Source organism: Balearica regulorum, chromosome 1 (genome assembly GCF_011004875.1).
Source record: "Balearica regulorum gibbericeps isolate bBalReg1 chromosome 1, bBalReg1.pri, whole genome shotgun sequence".
Lineage (NCBI taxonomy): Eukaryota > Metazoa > Chordata > Aves > Gruiformes > Gruidae > Balearica > Balearica regulorum.
Window position 1 is genome coordinate 81,647,001 of NC_046184.1, and position 23,331 is coordinate 81,670,331.

Genomic DNA, 23,331 nt, shown 5'->3' on the forward strand with positions numbered 1-23,331 from the left:
GGTGATTGCCTGTTGTTTAGGTGATTTATTATGGATTTAGCAGCCATAAAATGGGTTTAAAAGGGAAACATGAGGCATCTTTTTCTTTCAAACGTCGGTGTTTCTGAGGGTGCAACTCTATGGTGCAAGCACTCTGGCAGCAAGCCAGCTTAAAAACTGTCTGTCCTTACCTGACCCCAACCAGTCCTTCCTACCTCCGAGCAAAGCACACTAGTATCCATTCTTTCCCCCACGTTTTTCCACAGGGAACTATTTATGACAGGGCACTTACACTGGCCATCGAGCACCTGTAACGAAGAGGGCATTCAGCTGTCATACCTGGCAGGGGGATGTGAGGAAAGGGGTGAAACTGGAAAAGGGAACCCCTTAAACTGCAGAATTTGTAACTGTGGTGGGTTGACCCTGGCTGAGGGCCAGGTGCCCACCAGAGCCGCTCTATCACTCCCCTCCTTCGCTAGACAGGCCAGAAAAGGTATACCAAAAAGCTTATGGGTCGAGAGAAGGACAGGCAGAGATCACTCACTAATTATCGTCACGAGCAAAACAGACTGAACTGAGAGAGGAAATTCGTCTAATTTATTACTCAGCAAAACAGAGGAGAGGAATGAGAAATAAAATCCAATCTTAAAACACCTCTCCCCACCCCTCCCATCTTCCCAGGCTCAGCTTCACTCCCAGCTTCAACCCCCGCCCCCCCCCCACAGCGGCACAGGGGGACGGGGAATGGGGGTTACGGTCACTTCATCACACCTTGTTTCTGCCGCTTCCTCATCCTCAGGGGGAGGACTCCTCTCATCGTTCCCCTGCTCCAACGTGGAGTCCCTCTCACGGGAGACAGTCCCGCACGAACTGCTCCAGCGTCAGTCTCTCCCACGGGGTGCAGACCTTCAGGAGCAGACTGCTCCAGCGTGGGTCCCCCTCGGGGGCACAAGTCCTGCCAACCAACCTGCTCCGGCGTGGGCTCCTCTCTCTCTCTCTCCCCACGGGTCCACAGGTCCTGCCGGGAGCTTGCTCCAGCGTGGGCTTCCCACGGGCCACAGCCTCCTTCAGGTGCCTCCACCTGCTCCGGCGTGGGGTCCTCCACGGGCTGCAGGTGGAATCTCTACACCCCCTCATCCTCCCTCCATGGGCTGCATGGGGACAGCCTGCTTCACCATGGTCTTCACCACGAGCTGCAGGGGGATCTCTGCTCCAGCGCCTGGAGCACCTCCTCCCCCTCCTTCTGCGCTGACCTGTGTGTCTGCAGAGTTTCTTAACGTCTTCTCACTCCTCTCTCCAGCTGCAAAAGCTCTCTCTAACTGGTTTTTCCCTTCTTAAATATGTGATCACAGAGGCGCTGATTGGCTTGGCCTTGGCGAGCAGCGGGTCCGTCTTGGAGCCGGCTGGCATTGGCTCTGTCAGACACAGGGGAAGCTTCTAGCAGCTTCTCACAGAAGTCAGCCCTGTAGACACGCGCCCCCCCCCAAAAAAAACCTTGCCACACAAACCCAACACAGTAACATAGAGCCACAGCCCATGTCACACATACTGAAAAGAAAGGGAAGAAAAATGGTCCCCAAGAAAGGAGGCTGACTGACTGACAGAGGTAATTGAAATTAGTTTCAGGCCAGACGAAAGAAATTGAGTCCAGTCATTCATCTCCATGGAGGGCTAGAAATGTTCAGGTGCTACTAGAGCCACAGTGGAGGATCCATTGGTTCAAGTTTACCTGCAGGAGAAAGCAGGCTGGCTGAATCCTGAATGTTTTCTTGGGAAATGCACTGAGTCTAATAAAACCTCATTTTGTTTTAATTCTTGATTTACCCTATTGATTTAAAATAAAATTTTAAATTTAAAAAAATTTAAAATGGAGTTGATTTAAACAGAATCATGATTAAGAGTCAAACCTAAAACATACTAGCCTAAGGCAGTATCTGTTCTTCCAACAAAAATAAAAAATAATTGGCTGGTGCCAGAAATACGTGGCAGCAAGCCTTGTTCCTTGCTGCGCCAGTGCGTGCGCGGCGTTCTGCTCGCCATCTTTTCCAACAGCTTGTCACCTTCTAGCAGAGACCCTCCCATCAGCTGCAGCACCTATTTTCTTAGTCTAAAAGAAACTGCAGAGACCCGTGACTTTTCTCAGAGATCTCCAAGGTCAAATGAATGATTTCACACATTCATGTGAAGTCATAAAGAAATGACTTGTAGATGAAGAGTTTTCCTTTCCTTGGGCAGGGTTTTTTGACTCACAGAGGTATTTTGTGGCTTCTAATGACGTGGTGTCATTCTCCAGCTTTTCGTGAGTGTTCTGGAATTATTACAGGGGACCTAATTAAGCCCTCATGTAACAAAATTAAAGTCTAATGGGTTAGCTAGAGTTGCATACGGACTTTTGCCTAGAGTCTTTCAGACGCAGTGTCAGCCATCAGTACCACACACGCCTGTTGAAGCGTCTCAACGACCTTGCTGCAATATCCCTCCTGTGGCCTTTTCCAGTATTGCACAGGTGAAAAGCTCGAACATCATCTGGCACCTGGCAGAGGAAATTTAACATTCTGCCAGGTTTAGATTACCACTCCGATTTCCAGAGGTAATGGGAAAAGCAGAACTGGAGCGGGAAGTATTTGGTATTTTAAAACCAAGGGGAAAAAAAACCCAACAAACAAAAAAACCCCAAAACCCCTCAACCAGTCATAGAATCATACAGAATCATTTAGGCTGGAAAAGACATTTAAGATCGTCGAGTCTAACTGTAAACCATCTTAGTCTGCATGGTGCATTTGGGTCTGTTTTCCTTCCTTTTCGATGATCATGACTGCAGCAGCAAAGTCCAATCTCTGTGGACAAAGCCACCACTTATATATTTCGAGTTTGTCCCAGGAAATCAAAAAGCTGTGCAAATACTGGCTTTTTGGATCTCAGAATTGCATCCTGGGTTGACAAAAAGCAAGGTGTAAAAAACCCAAAACAACCCCCCAAAAATTAAATAGAAAGGGAAGAAAACTGGTTAGGAAGCTCTGTAGGATAATAAGTAATTTAATTTAAAAGAGATCCAATGTAAACTCTTTATAATACTATATTCTGAGCTGAAGAACTGAGTCTCAATTCCTCTGCCAATACTTTCTCTACTAGGATTATTGAATAGTTAACATTCACTAATAAATCACGTACAAGATTTAGAGAAAGCAATGCTACCTAAATGAAATAATAAATAAAACAGGAAAAAAATACCCCTGCACATAAATGTCCATTTCAGCTGTAAATCTCACCTTTTCCTTTGCAAACAAACCACATGTAGACTTTTTCTGAAAGGAAGAAACCCTTAAGAACAAATATTTTAAAAACATTGTAATTATAAATTTGATAGTAGGAGTGAAAGCTCAGCTTTGTATGCTACATGTTATTATCATTGTGGGTAACACCTGATCTAAAAAGATTTTTATCAAACCTAGAGGTCAGAGTTTAAATACTGATGATTCATTTCATGCTGCAAAAGTCTCATCCCACCATAATACACATATTTCATGACTTGACTGCATTAGGTACAGTCAACCAAGAAAAATAGAAAAGAAACCACTGTGAATTATCCATATTATTAAGACACAAAATTAAAAATAGAAGAAAGTGTTCCTGCCCCTGCCCCGCAGTATAAACCAAAATTGGTTGCACATAATACTACTGTAAAATCAGCCACCACAAAACTCAGTTCAGAATACTCCTTCCTCTTACAGAGATACAACATTTGAGAATGGACTATTACATTGTTTTCTAATAACACGTGTATACATTTATATTTATAGTAATATGTATTATAATCAAATATGTATATTTACATTGAGACATTTATTTATAAATAACTTTAAGAAATGTTAAAAGCCTTTAAATTTCTGAAATTATTACACATACAGGTTTTTCTACATAAGCAAGAAGAAATACAAGAAAATGCGTAACCACAAGGACATGTTTTGCCTAGAAGAGCTACATAGCCCTGGATGATATACATTGTCACAGCCACCTATCATCTCCTGCATAGTCATTTGAACTTGCACAATGCTCGTTCAGATTAAATACCAATGACCTGATTCATTCTTACATTGAATTTCACTGTAAATAATTGTAAAAAAGCACATTTAATACCATGACTCAGTATGCAAAACATCTTCTGTTCCTCTTGGCCAAAGCTTGCTATGCCTCACACCTACCTCCAGCAAAGGTTCCAGCGTCAGCACAGCCGATAAATGGTCCCACAGCTTCATAACCAGGCTTCTGGCACTCACTTTTCCCAAAAATTAATGTTTGAACTAGTGAAGGGACCAGGATGATTTGCCATCAGTAACTGCAACAAGGAAAGCACCCCCAATTATGTTATGTTTTAAAATAGCATCACATACACCCCAAAATAGAAGTCATCACAAGTACACCACAAATTTTCAATTTACAAGCCTTTGACTTTTGTAGGGATGAAAACTAGTACTGAGGAATCTATGAAAGGTCATGAAGAAAAGCAAAGATCTATTAATAGGCTTGCGTGTACTATACAGCAGTCTACCGATACACTGGAAATGTTCAGGGGGTCTGGAACTGAAAAAAACCTTACAACCACTTTTATAGCACTGAGATCAAAAGTTAGGAAAATAAGATGAGACACCACGCTGTTACCAAATCTTTAATTCCTGAGAGTCCTAAGTGGTCAGCATTACATAAAACATTTATTAAAAATGAATGCCATTCCATGAATAACTTGCATGCTGCTTAGTTTGAGTAACAACAATGCATTTATCTATTGTAATCGAAGTTCTCTCTTCTGCCCAATGAAATGTCTTTTATACCTCAGTCTGTAACCCTTTTCATAAGTAAAGTTGAACACATTTTATACAACCACATTTTATATGACATATACTTTAAAATACAGCTTTCATACAAACACATATAAAAAAGAACAATGAATGCAGCTAATTAGTAGCTTGAGAAGGGCTCAAGGGGAGGGAAAGCAAATACAATGGAATAAAATGTCTGTGATGAAGAACCTTTAAACCTGTCCTATGGCTGGGAGACAACTATGTTTACATAGGAACATGAGTTAGAGCTCAGGTCTATGTCCCGCCGAGTTAAGCCACTTCCCACATTGCTCCTTGCATGATCCTATGCTGACTGAATAAGCAAGAAAAAGAAAGAAGAGAGGGAAAGCAACACCAAACTCTTGACACCTTTGGAGGGGCAGGAGCAATAGCACAGCATCCCTACATACTTATTTCAAAATACAGTAGCTGCCGATCTCCTGTTGCACATGCTGCCCTGGTGCAGAGGGGGTCTAGAGAGGAAATTTAGACAACTGAAAAAAATCATCCTTAACTTTTACAGACAGATATCTTAACATTAGAGGACCATTTGTGAAGCTAGGTCCCATCTTCAAATGTTTCTTAGGTATACTGAAGGGTTAGAAATGCAACTTTAAAAAAACGCAGACCTAGCTGGATCATTGGATGTCATAAAAAAAATATTTATTCCATCACTTTCCACCTTCCATACACAGACCCTTCTCTGTCAAGCTCCTCTGCCACCTTATGCACATAGATTTGGAGTCTACAACAGTACACACACACATATAAAATCTATAATAGGATATCCCTATATCATATAATATCCAATATAATAATATCATATCTGTAGTCTATCCAATAAATTAATCCACCTTTTTGTATATACACAGTGATTTCTACAGTTAATTTAACTGCAGTTATGCATGCACAAATTCCCTTCCCCTCTAACTGAACAAACAAGCTTTTTACAGAAACCACATCATCTGTGTTTCCTGACTATGTTGTTTCAGATTCTGACTTGTTCACCTTTTTTCCCTCTGGGCTTCCATCTTCTTTGGTCTTAAGACTTCATCGTTTCTATTCCACACGTCCCTTCCAGAAGATAAACTACAAAATCGTAGGAGTGGAACTGCTAATTTTTTGAAAACCCAGGTCTCAGAGAAAGATCTCTTGTCAGCACATCTTCATCTTGAGCAAAGATTAACTCTCTATTAAAAATGAAAATAGTTTAAAAATATTACTTAAAAGCAAGAAATCTTGCATATAACAAACTGAGAATAAAACATGAAAAGCCCCTTATTCAAATATTCAAGAGGCATTTCTAGAGCATGATTCACCTACTCCTAAGGCAGACATCTAAAATAGGTCAGATGAATCACTGCCTAACAGTGTCCATTTCTCTCCAGTGACTGTGAAAGGAGCCTGGACCATAACTCAGATGGAGACACCATATTACGGCTATTGAGTTGTGGGCAAACGCCAGCCCTAGCCTTCACCCAGATTGCCTGCCTGAGATGCACCCCAGTTTCTGCAGGAACCACCCCGCAGCAGGAGGCTCTTGATGGTAGGGGGGCAAAAGCTCTGCCTGGTGCCTTCGATTTCTTGCCTGCCCTTTTCCAGCTTTCTCAAACAAAACATTCAGTGAGAGCAAGCAGGCAGAGCTTTTCTGTCCCACCCCTCCCTTCAAGAACCAAGAGGTTTTGGATGAAGCAGGACAAGAGAATTAAAATTTGTTTTCCTACCCCCTCTTCCCTGTGAATTCAGGGAGTTTCTGCTGAATTCTTCTCTGCTTTTATCTTGACCAAAATGACATTCATACTAAATTTTCTTTCCACTTAGATATATTCAGAATGAGATAGAAGTTTCAAGACCAGAAGACGGTTCAGAAGCTCTTTTTGATCTTTATTAAAATACATATTTTCAGATCTGGGGATCAATTTTATGATATACTTTTGACAGGGTCATGGAATTTTTTCTGTAGTTTCTTGAGGAAATAAGGCTTTTTTTAATACACTGTCAGTCCCCCATTAGTCACTTAGGAGCCAAATGGCTGATTTCAATCAAATTTAACATGTTTGTAGAGGAATCAAAGATGAGCATGCTCCTATAGCCAGAGATCAGCGGCTGGGCACAGCAGAGAGCTCGTACTGGCACCCCCATGGGAGGATCAGCAGGGAGAGAATGGCCCTTATCTATCTTGTTTGACAGTTTATGTAACGTCTGGTCCAGGCAGCAGGTCAGAACATTTGGTTTAGGGACACTGTATCTGTTGGGAACGTAGGAGGGATGTAAGGATGATTTGGGGGGGGAAGGGCTCCTAGGAAAAGGGAGCGCTAATGAGCTTCAGGCTGAAATAACTAACAGCAGGATGTGCCACTTTTGTAATAAAGTATTAATGGGAATATTGGTTATAATAAGCTAACTATATACTGTTTGGGGTCTTTAACCTGTAAGGATTTGCTTCTGTAACACTGCACATGACCAGGATTTCCACCACTGTCCATTGAAGTAGCTGATACAAGGACTGTCGAGAGCCAGATGTGGGGCTAGGTAACTCCTGGAAGCTGGTGCCCCTAAAATGATGGAGAGGACTTACACCTGGGTTTTGGTAGCCCTTCCCCTCTAGGAGGTCCTGAAATGCTCGCATCTGTAGAACATGGAGACCTCTGCATCCTAAGAGTATTTCCAAAGCAGGTTACCAGAAATTAATCAGAAATTAATTAACTACCCCTATGAAGAAAGGCTGAGAGGCTGGAATTGTTCAGCCCAGAGAAGAGAAGGTTCCGGGGAGACCTTACTGTGGTCTTTCAATACGTAGAGGTGGCTTGTGAGAAAGACAGAGGGAGACTTTTTGCCAGGGCCTGCAGTGACAGGACAAGGGGCAACAGTTTTAAATTGAAAGAGAGTAGGTTCAGATTAGATGTTAGGAAGAGATTTACTGTGAGGGTGGTGAGGCACTGGAACAGGTTGCCCAGAGAGGTTGTGGATGCCCCCTCCCTGGAAGTGTTCAAGGCCAGGTTGGATGAGGCTTTGGGCAACCTGGTCTAGTGGAGGGTGTCCCTGCCCATGGCAGGGGGGTTGGACTAGGCGATCTTTGAAGGACCTTTCTGACCCAAACCACTCTGTGATCCTGTGATCTGAGAGCACCTGAAGAGAGAGCTGGTGATTTTCCTGAACCTGGGAATTAGGACAAACCCCAGACAGCAAGGACACCGGTTTCCTGTCAGGGCTGGGAGGTAAGAGGAGTAAACTGCACATGCTGATTCCTGTGCTCGGCAGGGCCCGGGGGCCTGGCACCCATGCTCCCAGCACCTGGCCCAGCAGGGCCCCCTGCGCCCACGCAGCACCCTCGCTCGGCCCCGGCAAGCATCCCAGCCAACCCCCACCGCGGGCGAGCCACCGGGGCTGGGGAAGGGGGTGCCTGGGCTGGGGGCTGCAGGGCGACAGCACACGGCCGGGGAAAAGCAAGAAGCCACCGCTGAAACTACGCAGGGGAACAGCAAGCAGCCCGGCTGGTCCAGGCAGGGAGCGTGGGCACGGGAGCTCATCTGCAGAGATAAGGAGTTTGGAAAACACCCTCTGCAGAGAAACGAGGGAACTGGGTTTGTTGAGTCTTGAGGACATGGCTGGAAGTAGGGCAGGACATGATAACGCAGTTGTAGTGCATGAGAGGTTGTTATTAAGAGAGGTAGCGATTACATTGCTGGAAGGACAAAGATAAGATCTAATCGGCTTAATTTTGGGGAAAGAAAAGAAGAAAGGAAAAAAGAAAAATGCTAGATGTTGCAAAAACTTTCTCTGAGTAAGGCAGTGCTAGAATAGATTACCTAGGGAGGTTGTGAAACTCACTTTGCAGGAAGTTGTAACAAATTAACCAAAAGTTACCCTGATCTCTCAGCAGAGGATGGACTGCCATACTACATCTCAGCCTTTGGAAAGTAAAAGTCCATCTGACCTCCTCAAAAATAAAATTAAAAAAAAAAATCCATTCATATCATATGGGTCATTAAATGTATGGGTGACAAATAAAAAGTTTAGCATTTGGATAAAAAAAACACTACAGTTTTACAAATCCTAATTTTACTACCACAAATGCAAGCGTTTAAATTTAAAATATCATTTGGATAGCAAACTTTGATCTTTCCTCTCAAAGAAATTGCCTTGCAGTTCTTGAGCGGGTAAATGCTGGCAAGATCTTTTAGCACTGTTTCTGTCATACAAGTTACCTCATCACACCTCCTTCCTGCTAACCACCTTTTTCCTCCTCCTGCTCTCACGTAGTGACCGGCAGGGTTGTGTCCTGCAGAGAAGTGCTGGTCACTTCTGTGTTCTTTGGGGCACTTTTATTCCTATTGAAATGCTTGCGGGTTGGGCCAATCTCATAGCAAGATTATACAGTCATCTCTCCACCATCAGAGATTATGGAGCCATAGGATATCCCAGGCACTGGAAAAAAACAGATGGTATGATTTTTTTGGGACCCACTGTAGAGCAGAATACTCCTAACATATAGAGTATGCTGAAGCATGCAGACCTTCCCAGTCCATCAGAGAAAATTAAGTTGATCATTACCTAAAGGACACAGAGTTAGGGAGGTTTTCCTGAGATGCTGCATGGGTGTCTGATGCTAATCATCTAATCAGATGCTGAGTTCAGTGTGGCTTTTCACTACCAAATGGTCCCACTACCGATAAGTCTGGTAAGCCTGGCCAGCCAACCAGCTAATGCTAATGGCACAGCTGGTTAGGGCTATGCGTTGGCTGAGCGGCTTGCTGGCAGTCCCCGGACAATACTAGGAGGTGTTCCTCAGTCCATCCCATGCAGAGAAATGTAAACTACCCTGACATGGCCAAACCATTTCCTCTGCTGGGAAATATGCTGCAGTGACACTGGAATGACTAAACAGGCTTGGTAGAGCTTTGTGACTCCGGCTCATAGCGATTTGGTGAGATACTTGTCTCACTAGTGCTTTGATATCCTCATAGCTTGTGAGCTTGGGCACAGTGCTACGTGAAAACACAGGTAGCCCACATCTCTTGGGTACGCAGGATAAAAGGTCCTCTGGGAGATGGAAATTTTGGGGAGTGTGGTGCAGGTTGTACTGCAAGGCCCCACCTTCAGGGCCAGCACAGGTTCAGCAGTGACAATGCTGAGCCACAGCTTATCAGCCTTGCCAGGTCTGATCTGACTTTGTGGGGAGCCATTTGGGTGCCTCTGTAGTTGTTCCACCACACTTCTGGCTCTATCAGGGCACATTATCTTCACCCTGTGCTTCCAAGATGACTATGAAACAATCTAGGCATATTCCTACTCATAAACCTTATGAGGATAAGATGGGCCTTCTCAGAGTCAGCTCTGGTATGTCTGAACTTCAGGCATAGCATATCCACAAACTGGACAAGCTACCTAGATACACTAGAGGTTGCTCATTTCATTAGCACTGAAAAAGAATTTTGAGTGTTTGAAGTCATGTACAGATACTATCTACTGAGGACATCACACCTTTGCAAAATAGACTGGGGAGTAAGATTTATCATCGGTTTATGATGAACATACTAGCCTAGAAAGAGGCGAGCATACTGGTCAAGGACTCTGGAAGTATGCATCCAGTTCTTATGTCTGCTTCTGGCCTGATGGGCTGCCTTGTGCAAGTCTCTTCACCCACCACTGTCTTCCCCATCTTGGTTCTGTCCACTTGTTTAACTGTGGCATGCACCTGTTGGCAAGAGGCACTATATGAAACAGAGATATAATGATGAGGGCTATGAGAGAATTGGTAGCAGATGGAAGATGAGAATGAATTCCAGGTTGCAAGCTCTTACCCAAGAACCCTTCATCTGAAGAATCAGTTCATGCCTTTCACTCTTATAAATGCTGTTCTTCATGTGGTGTTTGGGGCAATAATCGTATCTGATGGGTTTTTTTCCCCCTCTGTTCCAGCTGATGATGATGTTGCCCCAGCTGAAAATAAGGAGACCCATCATTTAAAAATTCATACCAATTCTGGGAATTCTGACCTAACTCAACATCAGCTGGTTCACACCAGAGAAGCCTCATCTGTGTGCTCCTTGTGGGAAGAGCTGGAGCCAGGATTCATCCCTTACTCTGCATCAATGAACCCACCTCAGCAAGAAACTAACACCTGAACAGAGCATGGTCATTGTGAGTCCTGCACCAGAAATTGGACAAAGGTGAAAATATCTAAGCCATTGTTGGAAGTCTTGCAGGGAATATGAGGCAAAACCCCAAACACTACAGAGAACAATCTGACAATGCTCCAGTGCAGTAAGGTAACAGTGGTTGGATGTGAGCACCCTACTAAGATGATGGCCCTTGGGAGGTCATGTTGTTTTTGTGAGAGTCACGAAGGGAGGAGGTGGTCCAGGGAAGGGAGAACCTTGAAGTGGTAAGAGAGAAAGATAAGAGGTAAAAAAAGGAGCAGGGTGAGTGGAGTCAGCAGGACAGCAAATGACATCTTTGGGGTATTAAGAGAGCTATCTGGATGCTGTGTTGATAGTTAACTTGGGCATCTGGAACACCTGCCAAAACAGAAAGAAGGTAACTTTATCCTTGTTCTGTTCTGAGAAAGCACAGTACAACATATTCTAGAGTTATTATGAAACATTATTTGCACGTAATTAGTCACTGCTAGCTGTAGCCTGTAAATACTTCAGATCTTAAACTACACAGGACCTTACAGGGTTTGTTTCCCTCACCTGCCCCTTCACAGAAATCAAACATCTAGATCCCATATCCACCAACTTAATAGTTGTGACAAGCTAACCTTTAAACAACCTTTTGGTCTTTGTTTCTTTATTCTTTCAGATGTTTTGGGGACTGCAACTCAACTGTCCCAGGAGACGTGAGTATTTCAGAAGAGACAGAAGAGATTCTCACTGTGACAAATGCACTAGGAGCACAGGACAAGGATGTGGTTCCTACCTCAGCCAGTTTACAATCTAAGCCTCCAATGTAAGGTGTTTTCCTAAGGTAGAAAACCACTTTTTATAGGGTCATTCTGCTTTTATGTTTCACTTGCAGTGTTATTCTTGAGTCATTCTTAATTAAATGCAAAGAAAACTAAAAATATCACACAGCGTGTATCACAAAAACAGGCCCTTTTTGTGTGTTAAGGACAAAAGCTTACTTCATGAAAAATGAGCCTTTGCTCATACAAAACAATTGCGTTTCAGTCTGCCCTTCCAACAATAGCATCATAGCTCCAGACAAACAATACTTCTCCACCCTTGTATTTCTCTGCAAGCTCACATCCATCTTTACAACCCATCATATGGGAAAGGTTTCATTTTCCATGACTGAGGGGAGTGAGGGGCATGGGGAATCCTCTCCTGGTATAAAATGTGCCAACATTGCAGAGGTGATTTCAGGAATATGTGCTCACTTTTCTGTTATTAAATTTGTGGGCCATTATAGGACTCGTGTTTAGGGCCTTCAGGAAAGCTACCATGGGTGGCCTAGCTTGGTTTTGGTCTTGTGCTACCACGGGCCAGAAGAAAACATGCATTTTCAAAGCCCAACAAGGTCACTGATATTAAGGATCAGAAACTAGGTGTGAGTTGGGTTACGGTAAGGATTTGGTCACACAGAAGATGTCCTACGACCAGGGCTGTGCTGTCCAGGTAGACCCTGCCAAGTTACATTAGCCTGGGCCAACACAGTGCAAGTGTTTTGGAGAACCATAGCATTAATCTCATTGCAATTTTTGGAGTAGGGTGAGGGTTCATTGATGTATGGTTAGGATTGGATGTTGAGGATGGCAGGATGGGGTGGGAGATAAAGGACCAACCTTGGCCCCACTTCTGCAGGGTAGAGGAGGAAGAGAGACCAGGCAAAGCCCAGGAGACGGGTTTCTCCTGTTGCTGTCAGGAATGGGATAAATAACTGTTGTGCTACAGGAGCAGGTATTCCAGGGTGTAGGATTTGCCTCCTGTGCCTGACAACCCTCCTCTGTCTGGGCAAAGACTAGGAGACTAGGAACTGTTTCTCTGGGCTAAAGCTGATCTCCGCCAGACCTGGAGTAAGCAGCCAGTTTGCAGATCCACACATCTCCCTGCTGATGTGAGCCAGCTTGACTTGTGTGCCTTGAGCTGAATGAGGGGTTGTCATTTCCTTCTGTGGCTAAAATCATAGAGATTTTATTTTTAAAAAGATGAAACTATAATAAAACTGTGTATCTTTCTTGAACACTCTCACAGAAAGCCTTGGTAGTAATCCAGTGTAACTGCTTGCTTAAGCCTAACAAAAAATATCTGAGGGAGGAAAAGGCAAGTTAAAACCGCTGGTGGGATACTGTACAGACTTCACCAATGTACAGGAGCATGTACAAGAGTATGGTATTTGTATTAATATTACCTCACCTGGACGAAGGCAGGAGACAGCACCAGGAAGAGGTTCCCAACAGAGGGCACTCCGTTATTACATATAGAGCCTTGGAGATTCCACCTCAAGGGCTCGTCTCATGCAAAGACACTGAATGTGGAAGAAGGCACGTTTCAGCTTTGCTTATCCTCCTCTGCAAAAACTAAGCTGATGAAAAATTACTATGTTTGTCTCATTAATAGTTACACTATTATGTGTAATTATATCCACCAAAAAAAGCCAAAACAACCCCTTTCCAAACCCTACATCCAGGTCACAGGGAGAATTCTGAATTTCTGAGCTTTTAAGTGCTTGACTTAACAGCCATTCAAGAGTCTCTTAATGCCAGGGACTTTTGCATGCAATTTCTTAATTAACAGGCAATCATCTTTACTGGTGCATGGGACAGATTAATTTGTCTGTGGGCTGGATTTTGTGCCTAGCCAACAAGAAGAAGTGAAGGGCTGCTCTGAGTCATTACTACTGACTTATACCACAAGCAACACCACTCAGATGGACATTATCATATGAGGATCTCAGCTATCACAGTGATTTCCCAGTAAGCACAGACAGGCAGGACGGGGATGGGGCAGAGGCAGTGCTGCTGTTTCCAGCACAGGGGAAGGCTTCTCGATGTCATCCTCCTGCCTGTGCTGCACACGCTAAGGTGCTGCAGCTGCCTGCATGGGTAAAAACCTGCACACCTGCATGTGCAGTGCTTTCTGTATCCAGCTCCTACACAGCAAGATCCTCCCTTTCTGGTTGAACCAGAGGACTATTCAGCAAGCCTCTCGAAGGCAGCATGCGTCTCCTTTCATTTTTGCTCTCCATGCTCAATTTTGTTGAGGTCCTAACTATAGTTCACTGTTTGAGCAGCTCTGGATTAGAATGAGATTGCCGGCAGTGGTGTGACTTTGTCTGTATTCCACCTTTCCTTCATAGTAACTTATTTCTAGAACTCACAGTTGAGCAGAAAGCCTGAAAAAAATCACAGAATCACAGAATGGTAGGGGTTGGAAGGGACCTCTGGACATCATCTAGTCCAACCCTCCTGCTAAAGCAGGATCACCTAGAGCAGGTTACACAGGATTGCGTCCAGGTGGGTTTTGAATATCTCCAAAGGAGACTCCACAACCTCTCTGACCACAGGGTAACTGGCCTACCTGAATCTGAAGAGAGCAGAAAGAAGGAATGAGGTTTCCTAGTTGTTCTGGTAGAGAACTGATTTCTTTGTTGACAGCATCCTTTCTGTAAGAGGCTTTGACTGTCATATGTACACTCCTATCAAGTTATTGCCATGAATGACCAGATATATATGAGAAAAGTACAGAGGAAGACTCTGCTTAAGTTCTTGCCTTGACAAAAGGAGTGAAAGTATTTTAAAAGTCCCAGTAGCCTTCTCCTGGGCTTCTCAAAGGACACTGGGGGAAGAGAAAAGGAGAAAATAGCCACTGCCATTGATCCTCTCTGTTTAGGCCTTTTCTCACTCCTAAGGAAGGAGGGAAAACATCAGTGTGTGAGGTCCAGGTAAAGGGCAAGGCTGTTAGACACTCCAAGCCAGCACTTATTTGCATGTGTATGTGAAAGAGAGAGAGATGTGTATGGAGTGGGCTGGGAAACAATTTACTGCACCAAGACATAGCATTAGGACTCTGATTCAGGTTTGCACAAGGATTTAGCTGCCTCTAATTCACGCAGTTACCTTCTGCGCAGCTGCCCTCCCTGCCCCTCTGCTGCCAGCGTGCAGGAAGGATGGCTGGACACGACGCTGGCAAATTCCCATTTGCCTGTTTGCTGATGCTGATCTCCACTGACTTCCTCCATCCCAAGAGTCCAAGTCCACAGATCATCCACCCTGCCAGCCTGCAGGGAGAATGTGATTCTTAAACATCTGTAGGATCAAGAGTACTGCAGGAGTAAAGAGAGAAAATGATACCTTTAAAGTATCGAGGCTGTGAATTACAGCCATGTAGCCTAAGCTCTGGATGGAGCCTCAGAAGAAAAAGAGCACATAAGAGCAAAGCTGTTAGCAAATTAGCCTCCTATTCAGAGAAGGCAATACTCAAGACGGTTCTCTTAAGAACTGGATCCCAGTCAGACAGATGCAGAGGCATCGTGGCAGCCTCACTGCCTGGACCAGACTTACCCAGTATCCTCAGGAAGCTGCTGCTCCCCGGTGCTGCAGCCCACAATGTTCTCAGTTGTTCTCACAGATCTTTGAAGGCCACATGTATCTGACATCACCAAAGGATTTGGGGAAAAAAAAAGCAGCTTTTTGCATTCCTCTTGCGGCATTCAGAATCACAAACACAGAAATTGAGAGCGCTGCAGGAAACCGAGAGCTGCCTCCTAAGGCCTCCCTGGGAGCTGCAACAGAGGATTTCAGTCTGTGAGAGGCACCTGCCAGGAACAAGCAATAACTGGAGAATCCTTTGCATGTAGCAACTCAGTGGGGAGAAAGCATAAGCCCAAAGATTTCCTCAAAATTGTAACTGAGCTAGAAATTGCCTATGTCAATTGGTGTAAAAGAACAGCTGTTTGGAAATATTTGCATAACTAGCTTTCATTAAGATTTTTCAAAATCTGTTTGTGATATTTCTGGATAGTTAAGACCAATGTTGTGCATTCTGGATTCCCTGGAATTAACACTTTTAATGATGGAGTAAAGGCAAAGCCTATTAGAAGCTTTCCTGTCTTTCTCCTTGTCCAACTGCTTGTTCCCAAATACAAAAGTTTTTTCTCCATAATGTGTTTTTGTCCTTTTGGAAGCATCTTAATAACACTGGTTTTTAACATGTTTTTTGTTTCAGGATCCTTGTTTACAGCTATTTCTTAGTTACTTTTTGTGGATCCTCTTCAAGTAGACCATAGACCTCCTGGTGTCTTACTCAGTGAAAGATACCTATAACAATATTTGGTGTAAAGTACCAAGGAATGTCCTCATTGCTGTTCTTGGTCACAAACCATCTTTTCCTTGCACTAGTTCATGCTTTCCATCTGGGAAAAAAATACATCTATATCTCAAACTCATGTTATTTAGCTGCAGGGACACTCCCATATAGTTCTCTGCATATTAAACAGGTGGGCATGGCTTGAAAAGCAATATTCAGCAGGAAGGAGTGTGATGTCATATTGCATTAGGTATATCAAAAGTAATTTTTGCAATTTTGGCTGAGGAAAATCTTCCTAAAAATGTAAAAGCTTACTACTGTTTCACTGAAAATGCAGACACTGAGTTGCCAAATACTATTGGTGAGCAGGAAACAGGTTGCTTTGACCACAGTATATATCATCAAAGGTTGGGTAACTGCTTCAAAGAATATACCCATATAGTTACAGATTTTATTCCCCAATATTAATTCAAAGGAGCTTCTTTGTTGTGCAAGAAGTCCATATTTTATTAATCTTGACTAAAAGTATGTTTAACTGATAAGACTAACCTTTAAGCTATTCCTTTCTGTCTTGTAAAACAGTATATAAGGAAATAGATGTGAAGTTTTGGGTTGTGTTTTGCTTTAACTAATTGTATGAAATCCTATGTAGGAGGTATGTCATGGGGATTTTTTTTTCCTTCTTTCTTTGGTTTATATCTAAGGCTGGTCATTCCTAGCTCCGATTCAAGCAAAATCAGGAAAGGTCAAGGAAACCAGCATGTACGTGTGTGAATCCCTGGCATAAGCAGCCATTTTCCTTGGCACCATTCTGGATTGGACTGAGAGCTGCAGCTCTGATTATAACTGGGAAAGCCCATCAGCCTCAGCAAGGCCCAAAGAACCACCTTCTTGCCTTTTCAAACAGGCAGTAGCTTATAATCAAGTGAAGTGCTGGGCGACGGCAGGGATAAATGGACGTATACAAATAAAAATATGCTTTTACCACCTCATGCGGCTGACAGGCAGGGACTCTCCAGACAAGCCCTTACCCTCCTGCCTCTAACAGCAGCCTTTGTCTCTGATTGACAGTCCAAAGTCTTGTCTATTTGCGTAGTTTCCTGGCAGCACTCATAAGAAACTGGGGTTTAACAAGCAACCCATTTAGGACAATGGCTCAACTGGCACATCAGGCAAGACCACTGCTATTATTTTGGAAGACATGCCGTTCATTCTTAATCCATCCTGCCAACGTAGACCTTCATAGTAACTGATGCATAGGGCACCATGACATAAAACTATCACTCCATGGCACATGTGTAGGCATCCATTTGGACAAAGAGTTCTTACTGCTTGGATAAGGTTGAATAAGGATTATAAAGATATATAATTTAAGTGGATTATTTTGCTCCTGGTCTTATTCTGTAACCGTAAACACAGTGTTATGTCTAGGTCACTTGTTGGCCCCAGGCTAGTTGGGATTCCCAGGAGAGAAAGCAGGTGAGAACAAAATGGGGGAAGCCCATTTCAGTCTGAGACTGCCCTTCTCAGGATGTACGTGCTCTTTGACAATACACGTTATTGTCTCAGGGCTTTTGTTATTAGCTCAGATCCTATCAGCAACTGGGTTTATAACTAGTTTCACACAGGAAAGCATCTCTAGCCATATCACCTGAAGGACTTTCCCAGTTCTGTATATTCCTAATCCTTTCTGGTATGGCCACCCATTTCTGGACATATGCTGGAGCAAATTTCAGGAAAGAGCCCAGAAATCCAGTACTTGTCTATGTGAAGTCCATAGTCTCTTGAACTCCTGGGAAAAGTGACAGCTCTGCCAGATGACAGTAGGTGTTCACCATTATAACTGCATCCACAACTGTCACTGAAGCAGATTTTCAGATGAAGACAGGCCAAAACCCCTGTCAATAATAAGGCTGTATTCAAGATAAAAACAAATAATGTGAGTGAACTGTGCAAATCTGACAAATTTCCCTTTTTTACTCCAGCACCTGCTGTAGCTCAAGGCACTAGCACTACAAATCCAAGAAAAGCATGGGACCTGTGGTACCAAAGCTGAGCTGAGGTCTGGGAGAGTCCACCCTTCTCTCGGTGTGCTGGAGAGGGGCCTGTGGAAATGCAGTGCTGGATCATAGAATCATAGAATAGTTTGGGTTGGAAGGGACCTTTAAAGGTCATCTAGTCCAATCCCCCTGCAATAAGCAGGGACATCTTCAACTAGATCAGGTTGCTCAGAGCCCCATCCAACCCAGCCTTGAATATTTCCAGGGATGGGGCATCTACCACCTTTCTGGGCAACCTGTTCCAGTGTTTCATCACCCTCATCGTAAAAAATGTCTTCCTAATATCTAATCTAAATCTACCCTCTTCCAGTTTTAAACCATAACCCCTTGTCCTATCACAACAGGCCCTACTAAAAAAGTCTGTCCCCATCTTTATTATAAGCCCCCACAATAAGGTCTCCCCAGAGTCTTCTCCAGGCTGAACAACCCCAACTCTCTGTCTGTCCTCATAGCAGAGGTGCTCCAGCCCTCTGATCATCTTCGTGGCCCTTCTCTGGACTTGCTCCAACAGCTCCATGTCATTTTTACATTGAGGACCCCAAGAGCTGGATGCAGTACTCCAGGTGGGGTCTCACCAGAACGGAGTAGAGGGGCAGAATCACCTCCCTTGACCTGCTGGTCACACCTCTTTTGATGCAGCCCAGGATACAGTCGGCTTTCTGGGCTGTGAGCTCTCATTGCTGATTCACGTTCAGCTTTGCATCCACAATGATGCTGGGACTCTGCTAACAGCTGATAGCAAGCCGTAAATAAGAGGCAGGAAAAAAGATGACTGAATTTCAGAAGAACCGTTACTGCTGGATGTTCACAGCAAGCCTTGGAGGAAATGAAGGAAACAGCCAGGACCTGACTCACTGGGGATGGGTGTTTTACTTGCTGCTTGTATAAACTTACTTTGGTTCAGTTTCCAAGCTCAGTGTTCTGTTTCTTTCCATTCTTACGAAGGCTTTTCTTGCCACATACACAAGTTTGCACCTGCATGGAGGAAGGTGTATCTGCTAAACATGCAGAGGGAAGTTACTTGGTTTTCCAAGGAGGGCTCATGAGATGATTTTAGTCACACTTAAGATGACTCTTAGACCACCTGTGGTACTTCTGACATGTCAGCAGCTTAACTAAGAGTTACTAAAACTGCCAGATTCTGTCCTGGGTTTTTAGGTTTACAACAGTGTGCTTTTCATATAGTAGAAATTAAACTCAGAATAATGTCTGCTATGGAGCGGTGAGGATGGGACAACACAGGACTCTAGCTGGATGGGATGTTTACGAGGAGGATGCCTACGCAGGAAAAGAAAGCGGGAGTGGGAGGCTAGTGTCCAAACTGCCTCTCAGCCTGCTGAAGTTGCGGTGGGCTCAGATAGTACGGGGCACTGCAAGAAGCAGGAGCAGATCAGGGTACAGGAGGACCCTGCTCTTGGTGCTGCTGGGCCTCTCTGGAGCACGAGCGTTACCTTGGAGGGAAAGGGACACACTAGGTACTCAGTGCAGCTCAGCATTTAGTGGACCGAGATAGGAGATGACGCAGCCCAATCCACCTGGGACACCTCTGTGCTGCTCTCTGCCCTGCTTCCCACTAATGTTGGTTCTCAACTTTGATCCTGCTGGGAGAGGACCCCCATGCTGTGGGATCTACTGGCCAAAAAACATTGATTCACTGTAGCTCACCTTCCTAAAGGAGAAGGGGGGGGGTATTCCCAGCATGGGACAGGACCTCTCTGGCTCACACTGTGCAGCACTCCAGATGTGAAGATGTTCTAAACATAAGAAAACCCTTTATTTTACCATGAGGGTGGCGATACTGGCCCACGTCGCTCAGAGAGATTGTGGAGTCTTCTTCCATGGTGATATTAAAAACCTGACTGGACATGGTCCTGGGTAGCCTGCTCCAGCTGAACCTGCTCTTGAGCCAGGGGGTGGGCTAGATGACATCCAGAAGTGCTGACCAGCCTCAGCAATTCTATAGCACACCTATTCTTCATTGACCTTTCCTCCATGCCACTGGTGAAAGAAGTACCTTAACTGCACTGCAGTAATTTTGCGTGGGTCCAGACAGAAGTTAGGAGTCCATTTCCCACTGAGTTAGGGAAGGAGAGCTTGACCCACAGAAGGATATAGATATTGTAATATGGAGAGCTGCACATCATGGCTTCAGGCACTTCTACACTCTATGATGTAATGCACGAAGAAAAGTCAGGCACTCAAACTCTCTGTGCAACGGGCAGGGAAAGCAAGGTACCTCAGGATATGATTCAGAAAAGCAAATAGAAAACTGCCTCTGCAGCTGCTGGAGGTGCCAAGGAAAGAGGTAAAGGTTAAGCCCTTCTTAGACAAAGAGTTGTCCTTTTCTGGATGACAGAGGTGCTGTTTTCCAGTCAGGATGTCCAACTCCAGCCCGCTGCCAGCTGTTAGGAACTTACAAAATGCAGTAGGAAGAGGCATCGCCTATTTATGTAATGTCCCAGAGGTTTGAGCACCAACCCAAGAGAGACATGATCCAGAGTTGACTTCCCCAGTCTCTTGGCTTGGGGGAATTTGAAGCATCCCTTTCCTCTCCGTTGAATGTAAACGCAGCAACGTGGAATAGGAATCTCAACTGCAGAAGCTGATCCACTATGATGAAATAATTCATCCACACAAATGAATGGAAGCATTAATTGAATCAGAAAGCAGTAGCAAGCATAAGTATGATTTGGTCGCTGCCTGGGTAGAGCTTTCAGCATGCTGCTTCTGGGGGGTTCTTCTGCCTGGAAGACCCCACACAGGCCATGCAGGGAAGGGAGGGTTGAAAATTGCCACGGCATGGGCTATAGGGTTTCTCCAGTGGTTGGGTCAAGCTCCCCCTTCTCTTTTGTAGAACTCTTCAGAGCACATCCTGGAGGATACACACCTGCAAGCCTTATGAAATAATTAGGAAAAAAAGATTCAGTGAAGAGACAGCACTGGGTATCAATTTGAGGAGACAGAAAATATAACAGGTAATTCCTTCCTCAGTCACCTGTCTAGCTTAATTCTTTGCTCATCCTGCATTTTTTGTGAGCAAATATCTAGACTGCGATAAAGGAAATTCTCACACAAATCCTGTACTCCTTTACACAAATCCAGGCATCTATGCAGCAAATAAAAAAAAAGGAGCAGTGGAGAACCAAGCAACCTACTCTGCTTATTTTGCCATTGAAAAATGAAAACCCCAAAATTTCTGAATTTGCTCCTTCTTTTATGATCACAATAATCAGTCATTTCAGGGTTTCCCTTTGCCTTGCTACTCCCAAATGCACGTCATCTTGTATCTAGTCCTCCTCCCCTGTTCTTCTTTCCATTTATTTATGCCTTTTCTCAGCCAGGCTCTGTTCCTGTCCCACACAGGGGAAGCCTCCCTACAGACTGTCTGTCCCTATTGCTACAGTCAAGCTGGCAGACAGGGACACAATTTCCTTTATTGAGAACTAATATGCTGTCCAGTCCACAGCTGGGAACAGCAACCAGAGAAAGCTTTGCTGCAGGTAGGGCTTCTTGGGATATTCACCTGTGTACCTAGGAGAGACAGGATGCCTCAGAATGGTAGCTGTGGATTCAGATTTTTAAGATGACCTACAGAGGTTTTCTACCCACATCTCGCTCAATTTCTTCTGAATCCAGGTGTTTAATTCGTTTACATTTATTTGACAATCTCGGAGGTAATCTTGGGATCTCCGAGGTCTGCTGCTGCAGAGGCAAAGCCTGCCACGTGTAGCCAGGACGACTCTCCCGACACTTGGCGCTTTTCCTTAAAATCCAGGCTGCCTGCTGGGGGGGGGGGGGGGGAGCGGGGAGGAAGAAATACGAAGCAGGAGGGTTCACGCATGCAAAGTTAAGGAGTGACCTTAAGGAGCAGGAAAAGAAGAGCCTCGGGTAACGGAGAAAAATTAAAAAAAAAAAAAAAAAAAAAAATCCCCTCTGTTTCTTGAGCGAGTCCGGGGACCTGGAATCAGCGGGTCAGGTGTACCCGCTCTGCTTTTACTCCAGAGGCAAAGCAAACAAGCGCTAAGCGCCTTCCCCCCCGCCCCAAATCCGGGTCAGACGCAGTTATTGCAATTAAAAAAATAATAGGAATACCTTACGCTCGGATGGACGCGGGGGGGGCGCGGACAGGAGCCGGGGACAGGAGCCGCCGCGTCCCGCGCTGGCCCTTCGGCGGCGGCTGCGCCCTGCCCTGCCCCGCGCCGTCGGAGCGCGGCCCGCTGCCGGCCGGGCTGCGCCCCGCACGTCAATCAGGGCGGCCCGCCTGCCTTCCTGTAGGTGTGCCCGGCTCACCTGGGAGCCTCGGCACTCATGACATACCTGCGGCCCCGCGGGCGGCGGGGAGACGGCGGCCGGCTGACGAGAGTGGGGGGCTACGGTCGCAGCGGCGCCGGGAGGGGCAGCGCTTGCCCCGGCCCGGCGATGTGAGGCCGGCGCAGGTAAGGGCGGCTGGCGGGGGCGGCGCGGCCCGGCGGGAGCGGCGTTGCCGTGTTCCCGGGAGAGGCGGGGTGAGGCGCGGGCCTGGCGCCGGATCCCAGTGGAGCTCGGGCCGGGCCGGAGGGGCGGCTGCCCCGCGGGGCCGGGGCGGCGGGCAGGCTGGGGAGCAGGGGCAGAAGGGGAGGGAGGGCTCCTCCATTTTAGGACCCGAGGGGGCCGGGACGGAGGGATCTCCGGGGAGGGGAGCGCTCGCCCCTGCCGAGGCGGGACGGCGGGCCTGCTGCGCTCCTCCGCGGGGCCGGGCCCGAGGCGCACAGGTGTGGGTGCGCGGGGAGGACCGCCGTCGTGGCCCGGAGCCCCGGGGAGCCGCTCCCGCCGCGGGCGCGCAGCGTGAGCCCCGGCGGGCTGCTGCCTCCAGAGGGGGCGGCGAAGGGGGCGCCTCTCCGCAGGCCCCGGGGGGCCGCAGCCTTCGCGGCGGCCTGTGCGGGACGGCGAGGCTCCGCGCCCTGGCAGGAGCGCCCGTCCCGTTCCCCCCCCCGCCACCGGATCCCGTCCTGCTGCCGGCAGCAGGTAGGGCCCGGAGCACAGGCCCGGTCTCAGGCTCAGCTGCCAGCAGTCGGAGCCTCTTCCCGCAGAAATGGTGCCTCCCACGCAGGAGCGAGATCCCACGGTGTTCGCTGGGGTTTCAGTTCCAGCTGGGCCGGCCGGGGCTCGGGAGTCTCAGGACTGTGCTTGAACTCTGGACACCTTGTTGTTTTCCTCCTTGCT

The 23,331-nt window shown here is 46.0% G+C and overlaps 1 protein-coding gene and 1 long non-coding RNA gene across 3 annotated transcripts in view; one reads left to right on the forward strand and one right to left on the reverse strand.

Moving 5' to 3' along the window:
• Positions 1-1,506: 1,506 nt before the first annotated feature.
• Positions 1,507-22,575, reverse strand: LOC142602941 (uncharacterized). Its single transcript, XR_012836795.1, has 3 exons — positions 22,447-22,575; positions 4,182-4,315; positions 1,507-1,708 (listed from the first exon to the last, which is right to left on the reverse strand). It is a non-coding gene; the product is annotated as an uncharacterized LOC142602941 (long non-coding RNA).
• Positions 22,253-23,331, forward strand: part of ARHGEF5 (Rho guanine nucleotide exchange factor 5) — a 37,340-nt gene continuing 36,261 nt past the window's right edge. Inside the window, exon 1 of one of the 2 annotated variants that reach the window (XM_075761290.1) lies at positions 22,253-22,565. The gene's annotated coding sequence lies outside the window, so the exon portion shown is untranslated. The remainder of the gene's footprint in view (positions 22,566-23,331) is intronic. The other variant, XM_075761280.1, reaches the window with a different exon arrangement.